Genomic DNA, 27,924 nt, shown 5'->3' on the forward strand with positions numbered 1-27,924 from the left:
TCTTTGACTTCCTAAATGTAGCTGACCCCCCTACTTTCCTCCATACTTTCCATCTCCCCACACTCTAGATTTAAGTCTTGCCTGAGCCTCAGTTTCTTCATTAGCAATTTAGTTAACATCTAACATGTCTGAAATATGGTATAAGTGGGATTTGGCAGGACTGATACTAAGAAGAAGAGAAGGTATTGGAAGGTAAAGAGGAGGGAGGGGAAACTGACGCAAACATATCATAAAAGTGCAAAGGGACAGGCACATTTCTTCATTCACAAGGTTGTGAATTTTGTAAAGGAAGGAAATATTGTCCCTTTATTTACTGCTGTATCTCTAGTGTCTGAAAATGTGCCCAGTATTTAACTTATCTAGTAAATATTTGTTGATCGAATGTTTGGGGGACACAGGAATTGACTGGCTTGCCTGGAGGATGCTTGAATGTGATCTTTTATAGCCTTGTTTATTGCTATAGCTCCATATATTTTTGCTGAATGAATGAGTGAATGGATGAGTATTGGGATTAGTGGAGTTGACTCCAGATGCTGAAATTGATGATGCAGAATCTTGAATGCTAAGGATTTGGGTCTTATTATGACAAAGAAAGAAACAGAGTTCTGGATCTTATTGTTTCCTTTTCCTGTGTAATGGAATAAGGATTTTGTTACCTAGGTGTACTCTTATTTGAGTGAAGGATTCAGAAAGAAAATCTGATACTAAAAAGAAGGGATTATTTTTTTCATAAGGGTTCCTTTTTGAGTTAAGTCCAATATCTAAGTAGGTAGGTATGTTTCTAAAACATACTTTTAAAAATTTGCCCACCTGACAGTCAACATGTTTATGCACATCAATACCAGAAGTATATTTCTATTCAATATCATATGAATAATAGGTACTCAGTAAAGTGATGAAAGGCACCCCGTTTCCATGCTTGCTGGTCTGCTTTGGCTCCTGCAGTGCTAAGCAGTTATTCACTGAGACTCCGAATCTGGGCATCAGAGTGAGTGTTTCTAGGTGTCAGATTCTCCTCCTCATCTGCCTTTATCTCTGGACTCTGGCTTGGACCATATTAGGCCACAAGGATATATACTTCTCTAACACTAGTACTTGGGGAAGTGAAACCCATCCAGAGTACAAACCAATTGATCAAATTGAGGAGGAGAGCTTATCTTGATAGACGCACTGAGAGGAATTTCTTCTTGAGATTTTATCTTCATCGAGTGCTTGGACTGCTCATGGGATCAAATCACCCCTTGAATTGTGATAAACATAGTTTCAAGTATAAATAGGAGATTTTTTGGGGGGGAGGGGTGTATGAGTGTCTGCCATAGGACAGAGTGTAAAACCAGGCTTGCTAATCAAGGACAATTGTTTCTGCCAGCTATGAACTAACCCTGGAGTTGGAATTAGGGCAGGGCCATGGCAATCGCACACTGAGCACCGTAGTGGCAGGTGTGTCCTCTACAGGGTAGGAGATCGTTGTCACTCCTGGCTCCCTGCTTTCTTTTTATCTCCATCCAAGCACCCAACAGGTTCTTGGAAAGATAGAGTCCAATTCTGGAGGAAGTTGTCCTCAGCAGGAGGAAACAGGAAAGTTATCTGAAATTAGGCAGATTGAGGTTTCTGAAACGTACATATTGTATGGTAGGAGATTCCTTTTTCTTTGATGAATTGTTAGAGTCAGTGTAGATTTTGTTTGCATTAGGAACTTGTTCTTTTTAGGCTTACTGTTGTATGCACAACTAAAATTTCCTAACCAACATTGGAAAACTTAGAAAATCAAGAGGAAAGTAACCATCCACGATCTCAACATACAAAGATAATCACTTAATGTTTTTGTATTTGATTTTAATGACTAGTAATATGCTATATGTTGTTTTGATGAGGTTTATTTGTCTTCCTACCACTTCTACTATCATAATTGTTATTGTTGTCATTATCATCATCATTATAATCATCAAATATTTATTAATTCCTTCCTATGAGCAAAGTGAGTTCTAGGAAGAGTAGAGAAGATAAATGGAAGATGTAAGATAAGGTGATACTTTTTTATTTAGGGCTCAATATATGTCCTGGGAAGATAAAATTATAGTGTATGATTTATTCATTCAACAGGTGATTATTGAGCTCTGTATGTGCCAGGCACTTTACTCAGTTCTGATACATAATGTTGAATAAGATGAAGTTTTTGCTCTTGAACTGCTGTCCAGGGGAGGTGATAGACAAGCAAATAAGAATTTCAATAAATTATAATATGTGAATTTTCAGTGAAGTGCCACAGACAACAAGTGCTATAGGAAGATATTGTGTTAAAAGATATATTGAATAACATACTGAACAGTGTTGGAAATGGGAATAAAAACATTCTTTTAATTCTTATTTTTTATGCTCACCTTCAATGAGAAGGCACAACTTAAAATAGTTAAGTAATAAATACATTCTGGTAGCAATGAAAATAATGTAGTTCAGGTGCACTACATTCAGCTCTTCCAGAAGAAAGACTGGATCTTGTGAAATTTTGCTAAATGAAATTTAGTTAATTTCCCTGTAGTATTAATTGCTTCAAGATTTGCTTTTGTCTGGAGTTTAACATTACCATTTGACAGGTGCATGAAATGCTGATGTTCGGTGGGTTGAATGGAAGATCATATGTTTTATATTCTAGGTTGGCAGGTGTCAAGGTTAGTAAATCTGGGAAATCTGACCTGAAGTTTAGTTTCTTTTGCCTGGGCAATTGTTTTCACCTCTGCAAGGAGGGTGTCTGAATGAAAGAGAAAAAACTTAGGTCCATTATACCATGGGTATTTTGTTCTTACCTGCCATAAAACTTGTTGCAGAATAGAATTTTAAACCAACTTGTTACATTTTATTTTATTTATATCAGATGAAAGAAACGAGAACTTACCTGTTCATACCTCATTTGAGTCTTTCTGCTCCAAGTGAAAAATACTAAGAGAGCTGTGTAATTTCAGCCCCTGGAGAACTTTAAGAAATGGTTCAGACATGTAACTGCCTGAAATTGTTTGAGTCAAGTTTTGTGTGTCCTACTTTAAAAAAAGCAAGATGTATAAAAACCCAGACTTAGAAAATTGATATTATTAAGGATGATTCTTCTCTTTCTAATTCCAGTTACTTTAGTTTCCCTACTTAAAATTAGTGAGCGTTTGACTTATATTACTTACTTAATATTTTAATTTGTGTTTGTGAAGCACTTGTCAGTTATCAAAACACTTAAATTATATCATTTGAGCCTCAGTAGTCTTATATAGTAGTCAAGGCTGGTATAATGATCATCTCCATTTTGCTGATGAGGAAGCTGAGGACGAGAGGTTATGAGACTTGTCTGTGGCTGTGAGATATTTAGTGGGGTCGGTGCAGGCCTTTTGATAGCAGATTCTTTGATCTTTTCAGTATGTGTGAGGCCCTAACTTCTTTTTTTAAATTTTATTGTTGTTTGTTTTGTTTTATTATTTTATTATTTTTTTATTGTATTATTGCTGTTATTGTTGATCTGTTTCACTCACTCTTCTGTTCATGGTTCACACTTGTATGCCCTAGACCTAGATCAGTGTCTGTGTTTAATAAATTTTTAAGGACTAATTGAATAAGGAAGGTGACACAGGAAAAAGGTCTCACAGCATCTCATAGGGTGAAGCAAGGAGAGGCCATCTCTTTTATCTTACAAGTGCTATTTCCATTCTTGCCGATCTCCACTCTAGGTGAAAACTTTTTCCTTAGTCATTGAGATTTAATGTTACGGATCCCAATATGATGTTGTAAAGAAAACAGTTTGGTCTAATCTGATTTGGGAGTAGCTAATAGTTTCCCAGTGGCTTTTACTCTTTAAAAATGTGCTAACCAAACAGCTCTCTTGTTGATAGTATGTTTGTTGCCATCATAAAGTGAAGGACAGTGCAGGCTAGATAATTTGCACGGTCCAGAGCAAAATGAAAAGGTGGAGGGGGAGGTCCAGTTTGGGTAGGGGAATTTTCCTTCCCCAGGGGCTGTGCCCCAAACTGCCAATGGTTGACTGCCAAGTGCCCTAATTTGCTTGGTACCTGAATTGGAAGTGGGCAAGAGGACCCATTGAGTCACCCGCCTCGTGGACTGTGATGCTACCAGCTCAGGATGGGGATGGCCAATGCCCCAGCCCCTCCCTGCAATCCAGTTACTGCAGCCCCTTCTGGCCCTGGTGGGGAGGTGATGGGAGTGGGACTATGCATGGACCAAGGTCCTGAGCCAAGATTCATAGTCCCATTGGACTTCACTTATGAAGCACAAATTGAGAGATATAGTTATCAAGAATTTCTGTTACTTTTTTCCTATTATTATCAATCCATATAGATGTGCTCAACTTAACATGATGCTTTAGTACATATTATTTCTATTTTATATCTGGAAACTGAGGCTCAGAGTAGTTGATAAGTACATTTCCTAAAACCATGTAGTAATTGGCAAAGCTGAAATTTAAACCTGGGAAAGACTGTCTCACTCATTAGCCTGTACTATTTCCACTGCTCTAATGAAAATTTTAGTGTCAAATCTACTTGACATGTAGGTATCAGCTTTCTGGTGCCTCAGGAACTTCCCATTTAGTGAATTAGGGTGTATATTTCTAAGTGCTCTATAAAATTTTTAATTATTAATAGGAATCTAGTCCTCTATGCAATAAGATTGAGTATCTACCAGTTTATTTTTTTCTTCCCAAGTCTTTTGTTCACAAGATTTCTATACAACTCAGATTTCCTTCTGTGAGCACGATTTCCAGCCTCAGCTCTGTCTGCTGTCACCTCATAGTAGCTTCTGCTGGTTATTTTTCTCTGTACTGATGGGTCCCTGTATGTGAGAGAACGTAATAGGAAAAAAATGAAGGACTTCCAAAAGTAAACTAACATCACCTTTTAAAGCTCATTAAAAGCACCTAAAGTTGACCTCAAGGGACTTTGAGTCTCTTTTTGAAAAGCTTTGTTTACTAGTAGCCTTCTCTGTTCAGGGATTCAGTGGTTAAGACTACAGGCTGCAGTCAGACCGACCTGCCTCTGCTGTATTTCCTTGGGACTTTGGACATGCTTCTTAACCTCTTTAAGCCTCAGCATCTTCACGTGTAAAATGGGAGTAATATTAATACTGATTCCGAGATTGCATGAACTAAGGTATGTGCTGTGTTTTATGTAGTAGTTGGCACATGGAGTGCTATCAGGAAATGCTAGCTAGTGTTATAGAAGAGTAAGCCAGGGTTATAGTCTGTGCTGAACTAGAAGGATCTGCAGTACATGTGCCCTCTACAGACGAAGGGGTCATGATGACACCACAGTGGAAGTCTCTTGAGGTCCTAGTCCCAGGTTGGTAGACTCAGCTTCATTACAAATGTTTAACTGTGGGGTGATGATTTGATCCAGAAGTCCTTGGAGTGAAGGCGTATATACGCATATGTGAATTCAACAAACATTTGTTGAGCACCTGCTGCTTACTGCCAGACATGATGCAGGTGCTGGTGTTATAGAAAATGTCTGCCTCTGTCTTTTTTGGAGCTCATATTCCAACTATGGACAAATAGGTAAACAAATGACTGATAAAGCATGATGTGCTTTAAGGTACATGCAAAATGCTCTAGGGCATCAGGTGAGTTGGGTGGAAGCCATTCTTTGTTGATCTTTATATGGCATTTGTCTTTCTCTGACTGACTTATTTCACTTAGCATAGTATCCTAAGCCCATCCATGCTGTCACAAATGGTATGATTTTGTTCTTTTTTATGGCCAAATAATATTCCATTGTATATATGTACCACGGCTTTTTACCTATTGATGAGCATTTGGATTGCTTCCATAGCTTTGCTATTATAAATAATGCAGTGAACATAGGAGTGCATATATTCTTTTGAATTTAATGAATTATTTTGATAGTTTTTTAGTGTAATTGGTCCTTTACCAAACATATTTAAAATGTAACTTAGCCCTGGCCAGTGTGGCTCTGTTGGTTGGAGCATTGTCCAAGCTCACGGGTTCAATTCCAGATCAGGGCACATACCCGGGTTGTGGGTTCGATCCCTGGTCAGGTTGTGTATGAGAAGCAACTGATCGATGTTTCGCTCTCACATCAGTGTCTCTCTCTCCCCTCCCTTCTTCTCCCTCTAAAATCAATAATAAATGAATGAATAAATAAAGTAAATAAAATGTAACTTAACTTTGGTTATTTAACTGAAAACATCCTATCTTTAAACTTTTCTATCAGTTTTATTTATCTAAAATCTTCACAACTTAGGTAAAAAGAAGTTACAGGCAAATTCTTGTCCTGCTGATTACATAAAGAAACTCATAGTTTCAATGTGTAAAAGAGTTTCTTATCCCAACAGAGTAGATGTGTAGTATTAAAATTTTATTTAGATATATTGTGGTGTTTTCTATTGAACTGTGAGCTTTTAGAGGGGGGAGACTTACTTTATACTGTTATATCTAATGTAGTGCTGGTATGAGTTATGAGACTTAAGCCCCTAATATTTGCTTTATTAACTATATTAACATCCATTTATTAGGTTTGCCTAGTAATATGCTTTTCAAATTCACAAACAAGTGTATGTGCTATGAGGCCAAGGAAAACTGAATGAGTGTTTCTTCTAACTCCATCAGGTCCTTCTTATTTGTTTGATTAGTTTTCTTTTTAACTCTCTTGCTCTTCAATCCACCAAGTACTTGTCATTGTCTTATCTCTGGGCTGAGGTTTTTTAACATAGCCTTTTTTTCTTGGTCTCCCAAATGTATAACTAGGCTTTTTAAGCATGCCAGGATAGTATTTAGGCAGTGTGGTTACTGTTTCTTTCTAGTAACTGTGTTTTGGGAGTATTTTTTAAAATATATCTTTTATTGATTTCAGAGAGAAGAAGGGAGAGAGAGAGAGAGAGAGAGAAATATCAGTGATGAGAGAGTCATTGATGGGCTGCCTCCTGCACGCCCCCTACTGGGGATCAAGCCTGAAACCCGGGCATGTGCCCTGACCAGGAATCGAACCCCTATCGCCTGGATCCTAGGTCGATGCTCAACTGCCGAGCCACGCCAGCTGGGCTGTTTTGGGAGTATTTACTTATCTCTTGAAAGAGAAATACTGGTTAGATGGTAGTAAAATTACTATTTTTGTGTATATAGTGTTGTTTTAGGTATTATCTGCTTCTAGTGTGGTGGGCGTTACTCTGTAGTTGGATGACATGGTCATCTTTGTCTAATGTTGCAGCTGCTGGCTGTCTTTGTGTCTTAGTCTAGAGGAACGTGTTATATTTTCCTCGCACAATTTACTTATTCATTATTCAGTTCCTGGCTAAGTGACTGAGGAGGCTGTGTTCAGGGCCTTTCACAATGATTAGTGACCTGTCCTTTAATCTTTAGAGCTAGCTCAACAGTTTTAATTCTCTGGCAGCCACTTTAGCCTCTAATTTATTGCTTGGCTTAGTCATCTGGAAACTACTTTTGTGTTCTCTTTATACAATTGCAAATTATACTCTTTTGTATCTTAAAGAAATGTTGCTTTTTACTTAGTAAACAGTTGACTTATTTAGTTTCACCTATATGTCCTTTCTTTGATTTTCCAAAAAGTAATTGACCAGTCCAAAGAAACATAGCTGTAGGGGGCTTTTACCATTTTTAAAAATTCTTTTTTTAAGATAGTGAGTGTAGAATATAGCAGAAAGACCTGCTATTCTTGTAGAATTTTGGCCATGTATCCTTTCTGTGCCTCAGACTTCATAGTAATTAAGTGGCTGTAGCATATCATAGACTTGTTAGGATTAAATGAGATAGCACATAGAAAGTGCTTAGTACTGTATGGGGCACAAACATAGCAGGTCTTCGAATAATGTCATTTCATTATAATGCTGATGAGATGCCTTAGGAGCTTAACTCTTATTTAATATCAATTAACCCATGTTATATCATTGTTTGTATCAATTAGCCTATATCAGTTAGCCTACGGTTTTGTTTTATGTTGTTTCACTTAAAGTCACAAAACCTATCAACAGTGAAGACTTACCGCATGTACTTACGTAACTATTGTCATTGATGATTTCTCTTCCTTCACCTTGTCCTCATTGATATGATTATGTGGTAAAGCCTAAAGGGAATTTTGTACAAAACAGAATGTAGCATTGATAAGGTTGTTTCTGTAGATCACCTTAAGAAATTGTGTGTAGTTTATAGGTTCTTTGAGACACCATTTAAGATGAGAAAAATCCAGGCTTAGAGATAGGTAATCTCTAACTGAGATTACCACAGATTTATGGAAGTGGGTTACAGTAATTGGTTACTAATGAGCTGTTTCTGGGAATAGTGTTAGAGTTTTGTGAAATACACAGTTTAACTTCAGACTTAACTGCTCTCAGAACTAGTCAGTTATTTAAACTATTTACCTTTGCAAAAACAGCATAAAAAAGTACTAACCACTTTTTAAAAATCTAGTTTTTTCAGCTTGTGTTTCCATTTTATGGAGATGATGAAAAAATTCTGCCATGAAATCAGATTTTAAAGAGCAGACATATGTAGTGATTCAGCATCCAGCTTCCTTTGCCTACACACAGACACACTGTATTTTATCTTTCATTTCAGAGTATGAGTGCACAGCTGTAGGGGTTAGGTGACGGCACATCCACTGCCTTCTTGCTGTCAGTTTGGGGATGATTGAAACTACTGATTACATAAAACTGAATGAAATCTTTTTATGCAAGAATACTAGAAAAAATGTTTTTATTAAGAAACTACTCTATCTCTTTGAATCTTTAGCATGAAGTTCATGTGAGGTGAAAAAGTCCTGAGTGAGTGAAACATTTAAAACAGTGAAAACCTTATATTCTGAATTTAACTCTTCAGAATAGAGAATAAACATTTCCAAGAATACAGGATTCTGTCCAGGGGATTTGATTAAATCAGTTAAAAACTGTGGATAAACAGTTGCCCAGAATATTTCGATTATTCTGTTCTAAAAAGGATTTAGTTTCATATTATATAAATATACTGTAAGATGTGCAGCTGACTGAACTTATTGCCTGAGATGTATTCTGAAATGAGTAAGTGTAATATTTTGTTTTATTGTTATTTCTTAAAATCCTCACCCGAGGATATGTTTGTTTATTTTAGAAGAAGAGAGAGAGAGAGAAACATTGGTGTGAGAGAGAAACATTGATCGGTTCCCTCCCCTATGTGCCCCGACTGGGGATCAAACCCGCAACCTAGGTATATGCCCTGACTGGGAATTGAGCCCGAAACCATTTTTTCTGGTGTACGGGACAATGCTCCAACCAACTGAGCCACCCTGATGGAGCAGTAAATGTAATATTTTAAATGTCATATGGAAGCTTGTCATTTGTGAATCCATCTTTAAAGTAGTATGTAACATCTAATAGATCTTTCGTGCTATTAAGTTTTTCTTATTTACATGTAGATAAGGGAGGTCCTACAGTTGTTTTTTGTTTTTGATTTTGATTTTTTTAGTTAGTATATGGCAGGTATCATTATATTTTGAGGAGGGGATAAGAAAAGGAGGTTGTATTATAACTTGAGAACATGGTTGTTGTGGGGAATATGTTATAGAACCAATGAGAAATGAAGTGTTGATGAACATTAGTCAGAAATAAAAAAATACTGATACAAATTTATAGTGTGCCTAATTGTCAAGTTTGTAATTCTCTTCAGTAACTCAGGAAGCAAATGTAGAGAAGATGGAGTAGTAGCAAGCCAAAGTAAAGATAAGGTCCTGCCCTCAAAAAGTTAGTTCATGGTTCCATTTTCAAATTAGAATTATCTGTTGTTAAGCCCGTTAGTTTTTAAGCTTCCTACAGACACAAGCAGTCTAGTTCCAGTGTATCTTATTAAATATTTTTTCATATTGTCTTCAGATACTTGGCTCAGTACTTAGAACATATATTGGTTAAGCTAAGCTGGCAGTATGGAGTCAAGTGCTAAAGGGAAAGGCTGAGCTTTTATTCTTCTTACAGTGGCTAACAGTGCCCGATACATCTTACCTGTAGAGGAATTACGTTGGTTTTCTCTTGAGAAACCATATAAGCAAGAAAAGAGTACAGAGTGAAATATTTCAAGTATGAGAAAACCAAAATCAAAACCACCAACCTAGAATTCTATATCCAGCATACTTATCCTTCACAACCGAAGGAGAAACACTTTCTCAGATAAAACAATACCACCACCACAACTGGGAATTTGTCACCTGTACACTTGCCGTGAAAGAAATGCTGAAAGAAATATGACTTGTAAATATTTCAGCCTGTGGCTTGTCCTTTTATTTCCTTAATTGTGTCTTTTAGCACATTTTTATTGGCTTGAATATTTTGCTACCAAAGCTTTATATCAAAATATATGGAGCTTCAAGTATTTCTGGAAATAGTATCTCTGAAATGATCATTTTCATTTAAGCTTATTTATAATCTTGGATATATATTGTTCTTTTGTATTAAAGTAGTCACAAAGTGTAAACATTGGACTTGTATTTTCCTGCAAAAGGTATGTGCTCTTCCCAAGTGGATACAGTTGTGTTAGGAGTAATGCCCAACCTTTCAAATAGAAATAATGACTCAGCACCGGAAGAATGTTCCTGATGATTGTTGCTTTGCGTTCTCTGCGGTTCTTTGTTCTGAGGAACAGATTACCTTTCCCTTGCATTAGGAATCAATATTATTTAAAGGGCCACTGTTGTAGTTTCTTTACGTTTCATCTCTTGGACTGTTACTAGTTTGGCAGGCACCGTGTGAATTATATACATATATACATCCCCAAATCACTCCCTGGTTTGAAAATGGAATCTATGAATTGGCTTCTGTGTGTGTTTTTAGAGTTATTGCCATGGTGATGAATAGTCTGCTTAGTTTTATGGTTGGCATGATTCTTCCGGGTTAGGTCACCTGTGTTTTCTTACGACCAGTTGCCTATACTTTAGGTTAATTTTTCCATCCAGTTAAATTTCTCTCACTAAAAAGCAAGTGGTTAGAATGCAAAGCTAGTGGTTTAGTAGAATTAGCTCTATCAGTGCTTTTAATCTGTTGATTATTTCCTTTCAGTGCGAACTAGCATGAGCTTACTCATTTCACACAGCTTTAAACCTTTCCGTTGTAGTCTGAACTGGTGGGGAATTATTATCCTGTAATGCAGTTGTAAGTCTTTCATCATTTGTCAAAGCATTGTGGGAAAGGGGGAAGAAAACGAACAAAAGCATCTTGATAAGGGAAATTAGACTTACCCAATCTTGATTTTAATAAGTCAACATTTCAAGAACTTTGCTTTACTATATTTACATAAGCTGTGGCAGTGGATCGGCTGTCTTAAAAGTTAAACCTCTAGGTATAGACAAACATTAAAAGAAATGTTAAGGTGTTTCAGTTAGGTTTAAAATATAACCCAAGAATGAGGAGGGGTGAACAGAAGCAAGACAATAAATTTGGGGTAATGAGTTGCTGATTTGGAGAGATATACTATAAGCCAAATGGTCCAACTGGATAGAATGACAGTTTCCTACTTGGGGTCAACGCTCCTATAGCAAACCCAGCTGTATAGAGTCCTAGGTGTTTAGAAATTAAATCAGCCAGGAAAAAAGTCAGAGCCCCAGATGCCCCAGGCCTTGTGAAAAATTCAGAACAGTGGTTACTAGCGCATAATTCAGATTTAACCAAACAAAATAATAATATTGCCTAAGTGGAATGATGATTTAAGAGAGCCAGTAAATTTCAAACCCTGAAAAAATATCACTTACTGAATTACAGTCCTTGTTATTTGTTCAGTAATTTAAATCTAAAGAGTCTTATTAGTTTAAATTAGTTTAGTGTCTTCCCTAACTCATAACTCATAATCAAGATGGTTTTCCATTTAATTATTCTGAATTAAAGAGATTTTTCTTTTACTTCTACATTGTTAATAAAACTGTAATAATTACTTCTGCTTCTAGGATGACTGTGATTTCATTTATACCTGATTCTGTACACACTACATTGTAGATTTACTCAGTAAATCTTTACATAGTCATTCAGGAGGCAAACGGAAAGCAGGATAATTTACTTTAAATAAATGTAAAAGAATGCCACTTCAAAACCTCTTATTGCCATGTCACTGTTTTGAGGAATGCCCACTGTATCACTCATATCTCCAGGAAGAAAGCATTGTGAGTGTGTATGTATGTATGTATGTACATCTGTTCACTCTTTGCTGTCACTCCACAGCCGTCCAGGCTTTTGACAAACCTGGCACTACTTTCTTGACTGTTTTCACAAACCAGCCAGGCATCTGGCATGTATCACTATAGAACTTTTGTTCTAGTTCCTTTGCTTGGACTTCGGCACATATAGTATTTAAATTCTACTGAGCCAGTGCTACCTTCTCCAGGTGATTTTTTCTTTTTTTAAGATTTTCTTCCCTGCCAACCATAGGGACTGGACTTTATAACCCACAGACGATTACAAAATTCTCAGTCCCCTTTCCAAACCCCACCCCTCTGTCCTCCTTGACAATAATCATCCCTCTTGTTTCTTGCTGTTTTTCTGCTTGTATTCTTTGTTCTTTAACTTGCCGTCTTTCAAAAGAAACCCCCAATCCTCTTGTCTTTTTGGGTCCTTTCTTTTCTGTTGTGAAATCATCTTCAGATACCAGTCCCTGCAAAGCCTTTGTAACCTTCCTGGAAGAGAAGTGGCAGTCTGCTTCCTAAAGCCTTGCTGTCGGTCCATTCAGTTTTTATGACTGACTCCTCGCTGGCTATCTTATTTAATCTTCTGAGCTTTTATTATACTTAAATATAATTTTATTAGGTATATGCTGTGTTCAATGTTTATTCCTATACCTATGTTAGTTGTATGCATTTAGTATGTGTATATCTGTAATACAGATTAACCTGAAGGGCAAATTCTGTGTCTTATTTATGAACCAATTAGAATACTTATGTGAGACAAATTTCAACAAGTGCTTAAGACACACAATACATTTATGATAAATACTTGTTTATTGACTGAGCTTATGAATTTTTAAAATTCATATTTTTTCTCTTATTCATATTTTTTTCCAAATTCATCCCTCTGTTCCTTAATGATGAATCAGGGCTGGGCTGGGCTGTTGTAATGAGATTTCTACAAGTCTGATGTCCAAGGTCAGGCTGTCATAATGAATGAGACGTCTACAAGTCTGATGTGCAGGCTGATATCCAAGGTCGGTAGAGGTGAATCACCATATGACTAAGACTCATTGGTGTGACCTGTGGTATCATTTTTGATAGAGTAACAAAAGTCTGATAATAAATTTACACAATGCAAGTGGAGGTGCTGTGTAAACTATACAGTGTGTGCATGCATATATACTCTCTGAGAGTGATTTCAGGCAATGTACACTTAGTGTATGAGATAAAGTATGTTGCTGTAATAATTAATGACAGCACCCATAAATGAGTAGAAACTGGTTTAGAGATCTAGCAGGTAAGTATAAGATATGCTGGTTTATCCTGATTTAATGGCATTGATTCATGGGCTAGTAGTAGCCTAATGGAATGCAGAATAGTGTTTGCCTTATAGTAAACAAAGTGGATTTTAAAAAATGTTCCCTAACAGTATACATAGGATTGAGCGATTATTTTTTTTTTTTGTAGATGTTGAATTTTATTTCATTGTTAAATGAGTCAAAATGACGGAAAGTGTACTGAAGACTTATTATTTTCATGCATTGTATGCTATTTTTAACTTGGGGGAGGGACCTTGAAGATTGATAGGTTTTAAAAAAATAAAGGATGCTAAGATGTCTATAAACAGGCCCTCTTACAAAATGGAGCAATGTCAAGAGTATTTGTGTGGGAGTTATGCATATGTATGTGTCTTTCTAAAACAACCATGTAAAAATTTACTTGAAATCCATGTACGTGACTAATATATCCTTTTTAAAAAATGTTTCTATTAATTTCAGAGAGGAAGGGAGCAGGAGAGAGAAACATCGATGAGAGAGAAACATCGATGAGAGAGAAACATCGATTGGCTGCCTCCTGCACGTCCCCTGCTGGGGATCCAGCCTGCAACCCGGGCGCGTGCCCTGGCGACCTTCTGATGCATGGGATGGTGCTCAATCAACTGAGCCACACTGGCTGGGCAATACAGACAACTTTTGATAAAATTTATTCATATTCAGAAAAGCTAGCTTGTTCTTTCTGAATCTTAGTCTTCTCTAATATAGAAGTCAGTTAACAGGCACTTTCTGGTGGCATTTGAAACATATAGATGTCAAGCGCATACTTGATCCTGGGAGTCTGGAATGAGGATTGGATTTGACATCAAGTTCCAAAAATTTATAAGCTGTACCTATTGACTGACTGACTCACAGGTGATATTTTGATTTCATAAGAAGCTGTATAACTTTTCTGTTATACCAATAAGTGCTATAATGCTCAAAGTCAGTAAGAAACAAGGAATGAGAACAGGCATCCTTAAATAAATAAAGTGATGCTTTGGTACCAGGATAGTCTCCATATTGGTTATCTTAAAACTTAATTCTCTGTTCATAGTAAAAATTAAGGTGAACCCTGTTTGGTATGGAAGAGGTAGTATTAGGTTAATGTGTAAGCTTTAATCTTCTGAAGTACAAAATGACCTTAACTTGGGAATTAGTCAAAAAAGCATGTTTAGTTTGGGATTCAATATGATTAGAATATCTAGGCAGGTATATAGAAAGGATTACCACATGCATCAGGTCTATAAAAAGATAAACAGAGGTTATTTTTAATTTAGGGATAATGTGTAGATATAGAATAGGTCTACAATATGTTTTCTAAGTTAGAACTTGACACTGAAAATATAAATCTAAGATATATGTTTATTTTGGTCTAGAGGAAAAATCTTAAGCATGTTTATGCCTTATACATACAAAATGAAAAATCCATGCTGACAGCTAGCAGAATGAATCAGCAAGAAAATTTTGAAAAAGTTATGGGGAAATGAGTTTAAAAGAGAGCTCAGTATTACTGCTAAGAGGTGTGTAAGAAGTTTGTCTCCTTAAAGTTGGAATAGATATTTAAAACAAGTGATACGCAGTGTTTTGGCGACAATGTGGAAGAACAGGAAAAAAAATCTCATAACCTACTGGTGAGAATGTAAGTATAAAGTCTCTGGAGAGGAAAGGAAAAAGTTTTCCTTAGCCCTCTTAGGGTTCCCTGGTTGGATCTGCAAATTAAACTGACAAACAGAGTAATAGGAGAAAAACACACATTTATTTAATAAGTTTTACATGACACAGTGCCATAAGGAACTGAAGAGAGTTAGACCTGAGTGTTTTTATGCTAGGTTTGATGAAGAGTGGACAGGTGAGGTATATGGTAGGTCAGACAGTCTGAGTAAGTGCAATAAACTGGGGGAACAGCCCGGCCGGTGTGGCTCAGTGGTTGAGCGTCATCCCGTGCACCAAGAGATCACTGGTTCGATTTCCAGTCAGGGCACATACCTGAGTTGTGGGCTCAATCCCCAGTAGGGGACGTGCAGGAAGCAGCCGATAGATGTTTTTCTCCTATCGATGTTTATATCTCCCTCTCCCCTCCTCTTTCTCTAAAATCAATAAAACATATTTTTTTTAAAACGAGGAAACAGAGCAAGGGCTGTTTTTTGGATTCTTCTCAGTGTTCCTTTGTCACTGGAGACAAGGATGCTTCTTTCCTCTGGGTATAGTGAGGCTTTTATGACCTGTTTTGGGGGAGAAGGGCTGAGGAAGGTCACAGTGACATTTCTGCTTTTGCTATTTTCTCAGACTCCTTCACCTTAAAATATTCAATTTACCAGAAAGCCACATTTTGGTTGGTGGGGTATCCTGAACCCTGTCATTCATTCTCCTGCCTGAAACTCCCCCAAGAAGTTTCACAGTGTAGAAACTGAGTTAGTAGATTGTCTCACAACCCATTGCACCAGTCTCTCAGTCCTGGATGTTTCTATAGAAACAAAAGTAAATAAAACGTTAAGGGCTAGAACAAATTTTAACCTCAGTTTTTGAGTCCATAGGGCCGTCAGTTGAAAATATTTCTAGCATGAGACAGGCAATATATGGTTTATATAGTTTGAATGTGTCTGGCGATGTCATCAGGTGTGCTGGTGGACTTTCTGAGTGGCTCACACAACAGGCATGAAGGTTGACAGCATGAGCTGTGGTGATTTCTCTGAAGTTTTTATCAAGTTATTCAGCTTCAGCTTGCAGGGATTTGGGAAAGGCAGTTTTAATTTTAGTGATTCCATGTTAGATATGGAGAAAAGCTAGAAATGGTAGTTTGGAGAGTTATAACTAGGTATTGGGAGAAACTAGATGAATTCAGGATTTAGTCCAGTTTGTAGGTAGATTAAAACCTTAAAGACAATGAACAGAACTAGAATTTAATACCCACAAGGGTGTGCTATAATTTTCCATTAAAACATAATTTTTGTTTCTATAGTCACCCCTGTTTCTATCAAAGATAATATAAGTAAGACTAGTTTGTTTGCACAATAAGACTAGTCTTATTAACTTAGCCTGATTATTTTTATGAGTGCAGCAAAAATAGTGATTGCCCATTTAGACTCTTTTTAAGTCAGCTTTGCTGAAACTTCTAATAAGGAATCTCTGATTGGACTTTTAAAAGCCTCATGAGGTAGGAAGCCACACCAAAGACTCACTGTCAGACTTTGCCTGCAATACTTACAGACTTGGGTAAAATCCTGCCTTCTTGAGGTCCCCAAATATCCTGAGGTTTCTGGGTCTTGCAGGAAATAACTTTTCTGACTCACCTGTGAGGCGGGAACTCTATAAGCGTGATACCAGTCTGGGTTTTGAAGGGGAGCTTTATATGCATTGGCTCCCTAAGGTCACCCTTAGTTTATTAACAGCGGCGGTCATATCTGTTTATGTGCACATTATTCTCGTAATATAACTAATGTTTACAATTGTGTTCTATTACAAGAAGAACAGATTCTTATTGAACTTATTCAAATAACTATATTTCCATGAAAATAAGAATACTCACTAAGAGTTTCTGTATTTGGAGGGATCGGGTAGGGAAAAAAGATAAGTGCTTCAATTCTGTTTATAAAGGTATAATCTACCAAGTTGCTGTAAGTTATAGGTAGCTTAAGAGAAAGAGAAAACGGCTTTCTTACATTTGGAAAACAAAACATCAAATGACCAGCAATGCTTCAAACAAAAGTCATACAAATTTTAATTATCCACATCAGTTCTTTCAGTTCTATGTAATTAATTCTTGTTCTGCTTTGGTTAGCAGTTTCACGAATCCATCAGCTTCTTAATTAGTTCTGGAAATTCTTAGTCCAGTGGATGGTCTCAAAATTATACAGGTGATGCCATGATGGAGTGTTCTTGCAGTAACTGATTGTCAACACCTTCAGGGAAGAATCAGTAAAACAGTCACTGTCTGTGAATGACCAATGACTCAAAAATAGTCACTGTTAAAGTTCTGATGAGAGTTCATTTGATAAGGGGGTTTAGTTATTTTGTGGCATATAACAATTTAAGATAATAGTTGGACAAAGAGGTTATTGACAGATATCTATGAACTTCATACAATTTCTGGATTACCTATATTAATAAGATATATTTTATTAATCTATGAGAGTTTATCATCACTATTTATTTGACAGTGCTTCCCATGTAATTTAACATGCCAAATAAACCTAATTATTTTAACATCTCTCATTTACAAGATGAAAAACAAATCCTTGGAGATTTTCCAGGGTCCCTCTGGGAAACCTCAAAATTAGTTTGCGGTAGAAAAGATTTTATTTAGAATTTGATTTTGGGAATTTTGCCAAAAATATACAAAGGTTTGGACACTTGACTGAATAGAATCTCAGATCAGTATGAAATAAGGCTTAATTATTTAACCTAAGTGAAAAAGATTTTCAGAGCAAATAGAAGGTTGTATAGTTGTGAGCAAAACTTCGCTCTTTTAATATTGAGAAGACTCGGTTTTCTTAAGTTATCAAAGCCCTGATAAAGACAGCGCAGAGCAACTTATTCTAAGATACAACATCTTGGTTTCTGAGGCAGATTTCTTAAAAGATAAAGAAAACTCAGAGAAGTAGTAATGTTTTTTAAGATATGTTTATTACGTAATAAGGTGCTATGCTAGGCTCTTCACGTGCATTACTTTATTCAGTCTTTATTAAGAAAACACTATTATTTTCATTTCACAGAAAAGCAGACAGACAGTGAATTTACTTGCCCAAAGTCATACATCTGTAAGTAATAGCTCTTGTATTTGAACCTGTTTTGCATTGAACCCAAGTTCTTTACAACTATGTTTTATAGCCCATATTAATGATTTGTTTAAGGTTATCTAATTCTAAATTGTAGAGCCAGGGGGGAAAAAATAAGGTTTTAGGTTTCAAATCCATGGCTCTTTTGACCACAACTTGCCACCTCTTGACATAGGGTTATTTAATCCACTTTCAATAGCCCAGTGTCAGGAATACTAAAAAGTTAGATACTGTTTTTAGAATTGTCATTAAAAGGTCTTGAAACAGCACACTGAAAGATTAAGAATTGGTTTGGAGAATCAACATTTTATTGACTGAAAATACACTGGGAAGTGACTCTTAATATTTTGCCTAACCCAGGGTAAACCTTCCTTGTATTAACACTTTTCAGCCAAAGGCCATATCTAAATTCTGCTACCTGGGCAAACTCTAGTTCAGTGATATTCAAAGACAGTAAATCACTTTTAAAACTGATATATCATCTAGCAATTGAATATCAGTGCATCACTGTGGTGTTTAGCTCAGATCATGTTGAAGTGTTGCTGCAGTGGCTTCAGTTATGTGACTGCAGTTCTTCTAAGTGCCACTGACACAGCTTTTCTGACTTAGCCCCTCACCACACATATTTATTGGTAACATGCAAGCTTCAAGGATCATTTGATGTGCAAATTTAATTGCAGGTTTTATTTTCAAACAATGACATAAGCTATATGATTCTAACAACTATTTGCACAGCTTTTTCTAAACAGCTACTCTGAAAACAGGCATTTCATTTTCATTTAATTGTTCAAAGCTGCTTGCTCAGTATTAGCTTGTTAAGGTACACATATGGTGAGTCTTTTAGTAGATTCAGGCTTTGAAATTAAACTTGGGTATTTCTCCTGATTATTTGATAAGATAGTACCTTATCAACATTCACAATTCATTTTCTGTATTTGCTGATTGGCCCCCTTCCCTTTCTTCCTCCCTCCCTTCCTTCCTAGAGCTACAGCACATGATTATATTTAGGGAGGTTAAGTCTTATTATCTGTCTAATGTGATGATTTCCTGACTGTATTACAGAGTTAAGATAAAAATGCTCTGGGAAACATTGGTATTCTTATTTGAAATGCCTTTTTCTTTCCAAATGGCACTTAAGAGTCCAGAAGTACCCATGATTTTAATAAGCTAAAATAGTCCAGGCATTTTTTTTTTTTTTTAGAGTTTAACCTTTTTGTGGATAGCACAGGTTTTGGGTATGGGCATGTTATGTTTAAAAATGCTGTTTTATAAGGAAAACCTTGTCAGTTCTTCTGATATGCATTCACCAAACCAATTATGTGGAGTGCTGACACTAACTTGAGTTAGGTGAAATGAAGAATCTCTAAGTAAAATCTTAATAATGATGGGACATATTGGCAGTACATGCCAAAAGCTCCATTTCCACTGTCTCAGAAATTCTTTGTACCTATTGTGTTTCAGCAGAGTCTGTATTTAAATGGGAAATTTTCAGCAGAAATTGGAGGTTCTGTCAAAAGTGTTGTTTGCTAATTTGTGAGGTGAATTTACAGATGTCCTCCTAGCAACTAAAAGTTTCGCCTCATTTATCATTAGGTTGTCTAACTATTTATAATTTAATTTTTCTGGAAATTTACCTTATTATGCTGAAAGAGTAAAACTGACAATTACTATGTTTTAGTCAAAATCTAAGTAGATTTTCTGTTTTTAAATTTGAATAAGGAAACCCTTCTAGAATATTAGATCTGAATGATATCTTACTAATTTGTCTCATGATCTCATTTTACAGGTGAGGAAATGGAGGCTGAGGGAGGTTAAGTTACTTGCTCAAGGTTACAGAGCTATTAAGTGGCAGACTTGGTACATGAAAACAAGCCTTCAGTTTCCTAGTGCTGAGGTCTTTACACTTTACATGTCTTTGGCTATTAGGACACGAACAGAAATGAGAAGTCCCCTTTTTCCCCCCTTTTTTTCACCATTTTTTTCAAAAATTTGTTGGCTCTTTGATTGACATTACCAAATAAGATTGTGATATATTGCAAGTATATGGTGATTCCTAGGTTGAAAGTAGTATTTAAAATCTATAATCAAATGTACTTGTGTTGTGTTTCTGTTAGTATATACCTAAGCATTGCCAATTTACGGTAAAATTACCTTTTTGTTCAGTTACATCATTTTGCAGTTCATCTTTGTCAAATCAGTATTTTCCTAACTTATAAAAGACTCAAGCCCTCTGTAGACATGACGATTTAATTGTGATCTCACCCTCCCACTCTATGGGGAGAATGAATAATGTTGGCCCTGATATTTATATTCACCCCAAGAAGTGCCCATTTGTATGTTTTTTGTTTTTTATCTTTAATCCAGTTTCTATGACCAAACAATAGCCCCAAACCCATAGTGACTCACTTAATGTTTTTTTATATGAACCAATTAGTTGTTCTTCTCATTCATATGCCATGCATGTTTGCCCTTTTGTGTGCCTGTAATATATTAGTAGTTAGACACGATTCTCCCAAAATAGGAATTAATATTGCATCTCTGATTCCTTCTCCGGATAAGTTGTTAAAGCATTTGGTTGGTGATTCTACCCAAACAAATTTAGCTAGCTTAGCTTGTATGTAATTGAGATTTGGCAACGTGTAGTTTAGAGTTTCTTCTAGAAACCTCTTTGGATTCTGTCTTGTTAGTAGCACATTCATTTCTTACTCCTATTTTAAAAAAAAGATTTTAAAGTTAGAAACAGAAGGGTTGGTTTAGAGAAGAGAAAGCAGATAGTGAATCTTAGGAGAGGAAGGAATGATACACAAATGAGGAACTGAGTTTGAAGTGTACAGGAACTGAGAGTAAAGTTCTGCTATATTTCCAAGATGAATGGATTGTGACATTGCTGATACATTATTCTCGGCTGTCCTAAGAATTTATGTGAATGACTTCCTGTCATTTTGGATACAATGGTCTTAGTTGATAGGTTTAGCTACAGCCTGTCCTATCTGCCAGCGTATTTGTGGTTACAAAGTGTGGAATGTAGGGCAAGGTTACTAATAGAGATGTGTGTGCATGTGTGCAGTTTCCAACTTCCTTCAGTAATTAATGGAAAAATGTGTGGTAATGAAATCTATAATGTTCCAAACATATAATAGTCCTTATGGCTACTTCTGTTAACTGCCCTATGTTAAAAGGGCAAGGGAATCAAATACCCACAAGCCTTGCTTAGATTTGTCCTGTGTCATTGGTGTCTGAGTGTGCATATGAATGATTATGGTTTTAGTCCATGCAGTTTTTTATAAGCATTCTGCATAATGATTAATCACATACCAGCGTGTACCAGATTAGCCTTTTATGAAACTATCATTAACATCCTTACCAGTGATTCAGAGCCAAAAGGTATATCAGAATTCTGTTACTTTAACAGCAGGGTATTAAATATACTTGCTAACTTATTAAGAACATGACTGTGTTAGAAGAATAAATAGGCCTATTTTCAAACAGTAACATTTTTGGCATTTAGCAGACCTCATGGACCTAAGAGATATTATCTTCAAGATGACAGGGGTTGGAGTTGGGATGCCCTTTAATATCCCTTTCAGTTCATTGATACATTGAAATGTTGGGTTGGAATTTTGTGATTATATTTTTTGTTTTGGAAAAGGCTTTTCCTTCTACTGATCTTCGCATGAAAGAGATTATATTAGTACTTTCTGCTGTTCTCCCCACTGACTCCAAAAGTTTATTATTTTTCTCTTTTCACTCCCTTGATAATGCTGCCCCACACCCTGCCCCATTTTTCCTGAGGCTCTTCTGTCAGGCAGTCTGGGTTCCCCAGGATACAGACTCTGAGATGGACATTAGTGTACAGGAAGTGTATTGGAAAGTTCTCTTGGGATCAGCCCCTGTGGAAGGAGGGAAGGAGGGAAGGAGGGAAGGAGGGAAGGAGGGAAGGAGGGAAGGAGGGAAGGAGGAAGGAGGGAAGGAGGGAAGGAGGGAAGGAGGGAAGGAGGAAGGAGGAAGGAGGGAAGGAGGAAGGAGGGAAGGAGGGAAGGAGGGAAGGAGGGAGGAGGGAAGGAGGGAAGGAGGGAGGAGGGAAGGAGGGAAGGAGGGAGGAGGGAAGGAGGGAGGAGGGAAGGAGGGAAGGAGGGAAGGAGGGAGGAGGGAAGGAGGGAAGGAGGGAAGGAGGGAAGGAGGAAGGAGGGAAGGAGGGAAGGAGGGAAGGAGGGAAGGAGAGAAGGAGGGAAGGAGGAAGGAGGGAGGAGGGAAGGGGGAAGGAGGGAAGGAGGAAGGAAGGAAGGAGGGAGGAGGGAAGGAGGGAGGAGGGAAGGAGGGAAGGAGGGAAGGAGGGAGGAGGGAAGGAGGGAAGGAGGGAAGGAGGGAAGGAGGGAGGAGGGAAGGAGGGAAGGAGGGAGGAGGGAAGGAGGGAAGGAGGGAAGGAGGAAGGAAGGAAGGAGGGAGGAGGGAAGGAGGGAGGAGGGAAGGAGGGAAGGAGGGAAGGAGGGAGGAGGGAAGGAGGGAAGGAGGGAGGAGGGAAGGAGGAAGGAGGAAGGAGGGAAGGAGGGAAGGAGGGAAGGAGGGAAGGAGGAAGGAAGGAAGGAGGGAGGAGGGAAGGAGGGAGGAGGGAAGGAGGGAAGGAGGGAAGGAGGGAGGAGGGAAGGAGGGAAGGAGGGAAGGAGGGAAGGAGGGAGGAGGGAAGGAGGGAGGAGGGAGGAGGGAAGGAGGGAGGAGGGAGGAGGGAAGGAGGGAGGAGGGAAGGAGGAAGGAGGGAAGGAGGAAGGAGGGAAGGAGGGAAGGAGGGAAGGAGGAAGCCAGTATGGGCAGAGGGGAAGTTAGGCTGCCACGCAGCCTCGGTGGCAATCTGATTCCGTGGGGAGCTCTGAAGCTGGAATGGCTTTTCACCACTGTCTCTAGTTGGGGAGATGGTCCAAGTCTTTATATTCCCCATGTCAACCTGTTATTGGAGAAATTGGGGTGCCGGGGGTGGGAGCCTTACAATATCTCAAGAAAAGGAATTTTCTGAGACTCGTACGGGAGGATGAGTGATTTTCATTTGCATGGAATTACATCCCTGGGTTTCCAAAGTCCCATTTCTCTTAGTCCAGTCATAGAAGAAGTGTAGCTGGGGTTTCAGTAAAGCTAAAAGCAAAGCCAGTGTCCACAGTTCCCTTTCCATGTTGCATTTGGGTCCAGTTCAGCATCAGGCTAGTTAAAGCCCATTAGTCCATTGTGCATGGTCCACATGGCCATGGCCACATGGGTGAATGCAGGGAAGCGTGCCCCAAGCAGCTGCAGCTCCAAGGGTCCAGGGAATTAAGTATCCCAAAATTTCTCACCCTTGCAGTGGCCACTCCTATTCCCACCAATGACCTGTTCCCAGGTGTGACTGACCTGGGAAGCGCCTTCTTGACCTCACCCCAACTTTACTGGGCATGGTCTGTTCTCCCTGTCCAATCCCTTCCCCAATGATCTGTGGAGGGGAGAGGGAGAATAGGCCAGTTGCTCCCTGGGGGGTGTAAAGCTTTAGCTTCCTGGTGAAGCTGCCCAAATAACATGCCTATAAATATCTGGCCTTTGTTCCTTTTCTGTTATTAATAACTAGGTTAATTACAATGGTATCAAACCCATATTTGGATGTGGGCTGCCTTGGGAAGGGAACATGAGATTGTGTGAGCAGACTCTTCAGCCAAGGCCATTCTCAAGAGAGCTGATAGCTGAGGGCTGTCTGCTAGCAGCTCTGTAGCAAGTGGGGAATAAGTCCTTCAGTCCTGAAAAGGGGATCTTGGTGGTACATCACCGTTTCCACTCCATCTTTTTTGCAAGGGTGCTGGAGATGGTTCAGAATGGCCTGAGGGTGGGTCAGAATTTCCAGGTATGAGGAGTTGCAGGACATACTAGTCAGGAGCTTGTGCGATGGTAGAGAAAAGTTGGTGTGGAGTAGGTTCTGACAGATAATTGAGTTCTGGTGTTGATTACTGCTTTTCTAAAAAATTTTTAAGTGTCTGTCATCTACAGTGATGCTGTTCTTTTTTTAAGTTACAGAAACCTGATGAACACTCTGGGTAGTCTTTGCAGAGCAATTTGCCTAACTTTAATTATATAAATTCTGTTTGGTTTTTGTGAAATCTACCTATTTTTTCAGTTTTCTATTCACTATAGGCTTTTTTCCTTCTTCCATTTCTTAAATAATTATGCTTTTTTTTGCATCTTCATATTAAAAAATAGTTGAGTGCTAAATTTGGTGTATCTGTAAATGCTCAATCACAGTAAATCATTTCATCACATGTTTTGTAATTTCTAAGTTATAAATTCATCTTCAAGGAGATTGTTGTTTTGTTTTTATTTTGGTTTGGTTTAATTTTTCCAGCTTGTAGAAATCCCATGTAGCCTTGTTTATGGAGTGTTACTTTGTAATGGTTTTCTGTTTGTTTATTCCAGATAGTCCAAGGATATCACTAGACCAGGACCAAATTTCTTTAATTTCTTAGCTTGGAGATTCTCGTACAAATAAGATTCATACCTCAAAAGTGTTGTGACACAGGCATAGGGTTATAATTTCTGGATGTAGAATTTCCCCGACCCTCTCATCCAGACTCTCAAAGAGATAAGCTCCCTTGAAGTCTCTCTCTAAGACGATGGTGGATTTGTCCTGTCCCGCACCATCATTTTTTAACTGGGACTGCAGCCCTTTGGAGACAGCTCTGGTTTTATGGAAGGACCTCGGTACCAGCTTTATCCCTTGTGCCCCCAAGACCTCTTCTTTCCCTGCTTGGGCATCAAGGGTGCTACATAACAGTTGTGCAGGGTGTATCCTGCATGGAAGAAAAGCAGGGCCAGAAATCTAGCTCTCTTGAGAGAGCACTTTATTCTGACCTCTTCTTGAGGGGGCATCTCCTTATCAATTTCAGTGAGCAGTAAGCACTGAAGAGACTCCAGTGATCTTTCCTGGCAGCCACAGTTGGTAGTATTTGCTTTTGTGCTTACCACTTTGTCCATTGGTTCTCGCTTTGGACTGGGACCAGGGGATTGTCTTTATAGCAAGTAAAACTAAGTATTTAATTTTTAAATTTTGTTACACCCCTTTTCATCTTTTCTGTTTATAGTGGAAAGCCCGCTCCCTTAGCTTAGTTCACCATATTGCCATATCTGAAATTCCCACAAGTTACTTATTAACGTCTGTTCCTCAGATTCTAGCTTTTTAAAATCGGAGGAATAATGGTGTCTGTCTGTATAGTATTAGTTTAGAGCACATAGTAAGTTCCCAGTCAGCCTTAGCCGTCATTATTTGCACCATTTAAAGCTTTAATTTACCACTGTAGGGAAGAGTTGGAAATGTAGTAGTGGCTGTGTTTACTTACTTAACAAGAAGAGGAAGTCTTAGTTAACTCCCTGGAGAAACCAAAGAAGAAACTTTGTTCGTTATGGTAAGCTGCTGAAACAAGCGGCCAGCCCCACCCTCTCGGTTGATACGCCAAAGGTCATTTGGCAGAGAGAGTGAAGGGAGAGAAACGTCCTCTCAGTATTGGCCTGGAGGACTGCTTAGCGGAGTTTCGCCTGGACTGTGTGGGTAGGTAAGTTTGAGTTTGTAGAATATTTTCTTTGCTAAGGAGGGCTCTCAAAGGCATAATTATTATAGAGGATATTTGTGGACCTTTTAGTCCTGGTAAGATCTTCAACAATCTTTTAAAGTCCCATTTGGTATTCCATGTGGATTCTGAATTTGGTAAAATTGGTACCTGAGGTTCCAGAGTCCTACCTCCTGGCTTCTTGCTTATGGAGATGGGGATTTAAAGGATTTAAAAATTAAGAGAATAATTTTACCCCCAAAAATAGCTAAGAAGAAATCTGTTGACTATTAACAGTCGGGAAAGTACAGACATATCTTGCTTTCTCAAAATTATTTTTAAATTAATAGGATATGCAAAATACTGTGATTATCCTATAAATATTAACTGCTTTGGATTGTTTATACAGTGTTAGTTGTACTATGAAAATTTGCTTATTAACCTAGTTCAGCCTTCTTAGGTTGTTACTGGCTTGGAGTCCACAGACTTAACACTGCCAAATTTCTGTGTAAACATTTTCTTGGGCCTAAAATGTAGTGAATATGTGTATTTAAAGTTTTTTAAAAAAACCATTCATATTAATGGAACTTGCAAATGTTTAAATAGTCAATTAATGGAAGTTTTTAAAGAACAACGCTTTCAAAAAAGCCAATTTTATAATTCTGATGTTTTAAATATAAAATTTGACCTCAGTGACAAATATATGTAATTCTTGATATGCAGAGATCTACTTTTGTAGCTCTTATCAATTTATTTATTAATTTAATTCAGAAAGAGCCCTTTTGTTATTGTTCTGTTACTAGGAATTGGGTGCAAGGATAAGTTTTCGTATTTAAAGGTAAACAAGAGCTAATAATATTGTATCACAATATGCTAGAGAACAAAGGTAAATAACTGGTTATATCCCAGTTTTGGTGCTGGGAAGTGTGATGCATTCTTGAGTTCAAGTGCCATGGTTATGGCTGTATTGATCCTTTTTGAAATACATTCTTGAAAATGTTGATTTTTCCTACAGTGTGTCTGTTTCTTATTAAGACTTTCTACACCATAAGGAGAATTATCAATTTACACAAATTTTTACTTCCTGTACTGGCATCGAATGCAGCTTTTTGGTAGTGTCAGTAGGTGAAGTGGCTTGAGATGTTTATGGCCTGATTTAGTTTTACCTTTCCTGCAAAGCTTTGGTCAGCTTTACAGGCCAAAATTTAAGGCAGATGTTAGTATTATGTTGAGTATAAATTTTATATATGTTCTGGGAACATTATATCAAATATCTTGTTCTTTGCCCACCCAGTTCTCACCTGAAGGAGGCTATCCCTGTATCTACTGTAAAAGGTTTCTGTTTTTCAGCAGCTAGACTTGGAAACAGTTTCTTCAGTTTAAGTAAGTTGCAAATAAGAGGAAATGACTCTGGAGAGGATAAGATGTTTAGACTTATATTCTATGTGAAGAATTCTGAAATAAATTATGTAGAGAAGTCTCCTTTTTAGTTTATTTTTCAGTGAAATTGTGTCATTAATTCATCACGTAGGTATGAAGTTTACTTAGGGGAAGTTCCTTGGAGTTGTAAGGGGACAAAAGTCAACTCATTATATTTTAGACTTTCAAATAATAATTTAGTTGAACCGTATAAAAATTTTGTGCAGATGATACATTATATAGTCTTCGAATATTTGCCTTATAGGATAGTTCTAACTTAATTAACAAGTATTCTTTAAAATTTTTTATTTTAGAGTTATGTCTATGGATGTGTTTTTAATTGTTTAATTTGATATGTAAGCACTTAAAAATGGACTTTTCAACTATATGAAAAAATTATACTTTTTATTTTAATTAATAGTTGTGGCGTTTGTATAGAGAATCTTGTGTATAGAATATATTAACTAGATTTGGGAATTTGATTAGAAGAAACTTGTGATAGTTTTAATTTTCAACATATTTTTAAAAAATTTAAAGCAATTGGTGAAATATTTCTCTGTACTTGGTAATGTAAAATCTGAGCTGAATTATGTGTGTTTCTTAAGCTTGCTGTAGATCTCACATGAACACTTGTCCAAGAAGGCTTTCCTTTTCAGAACATTGGTATACAGTGTCATGAGTATTAAAAATGCATTGTGTGAGATATGTAATTCAGAACCATATTATTTAA

The 27,924-nt window shown here is 37.5% G+C and overlaps 1 protein-coding gene across 6 annotated transcripts in view; it reads left to right on the top strand.

Annotated features, from left to right (window-relative positions):
• The window catches only part of EPS8 (EGFR pathway substrate 8, signaling adaptor), a 148,919-nt gene that overhangs the window by 29,033 nt on the left and 91,962 nt on the right, over window positions 1–27,924 (top strand). For 2 of the 6 annotated variants that reach the window (XM_081130071.1, XM_081130074.1), the window contains exon 1: window positions 25,687–25,781. The exons of 2 other annotated variants lie outside the window; for them this stretch is intronic. The gene's annotated coding sequence lies outside the window, so the exon portion shown is untranslated. Of the gene's footprint in view, window positions 1–25,686; window positions 25,782–27,924 lie in introns of those variants that run through there. 2 more of the 6 variants (XM_081130072.1, XM_081130075.1) reach the window with 2 other exon arrangements.

Source organism: Miniopterus schreibersii (genome assembly GCF_964146895.1).
Source record: "Miniopterus schreibersii genome assembly, chromosome: 2".
In the NCBI taxonomy this organism is placed as follows: domain Eukaryota; kingdom Metazoa; phylum Chordata; class Mammalia; order Chiroptera; family Miniopteridae; genus Miniopterus; species Miniopterus schreibersii.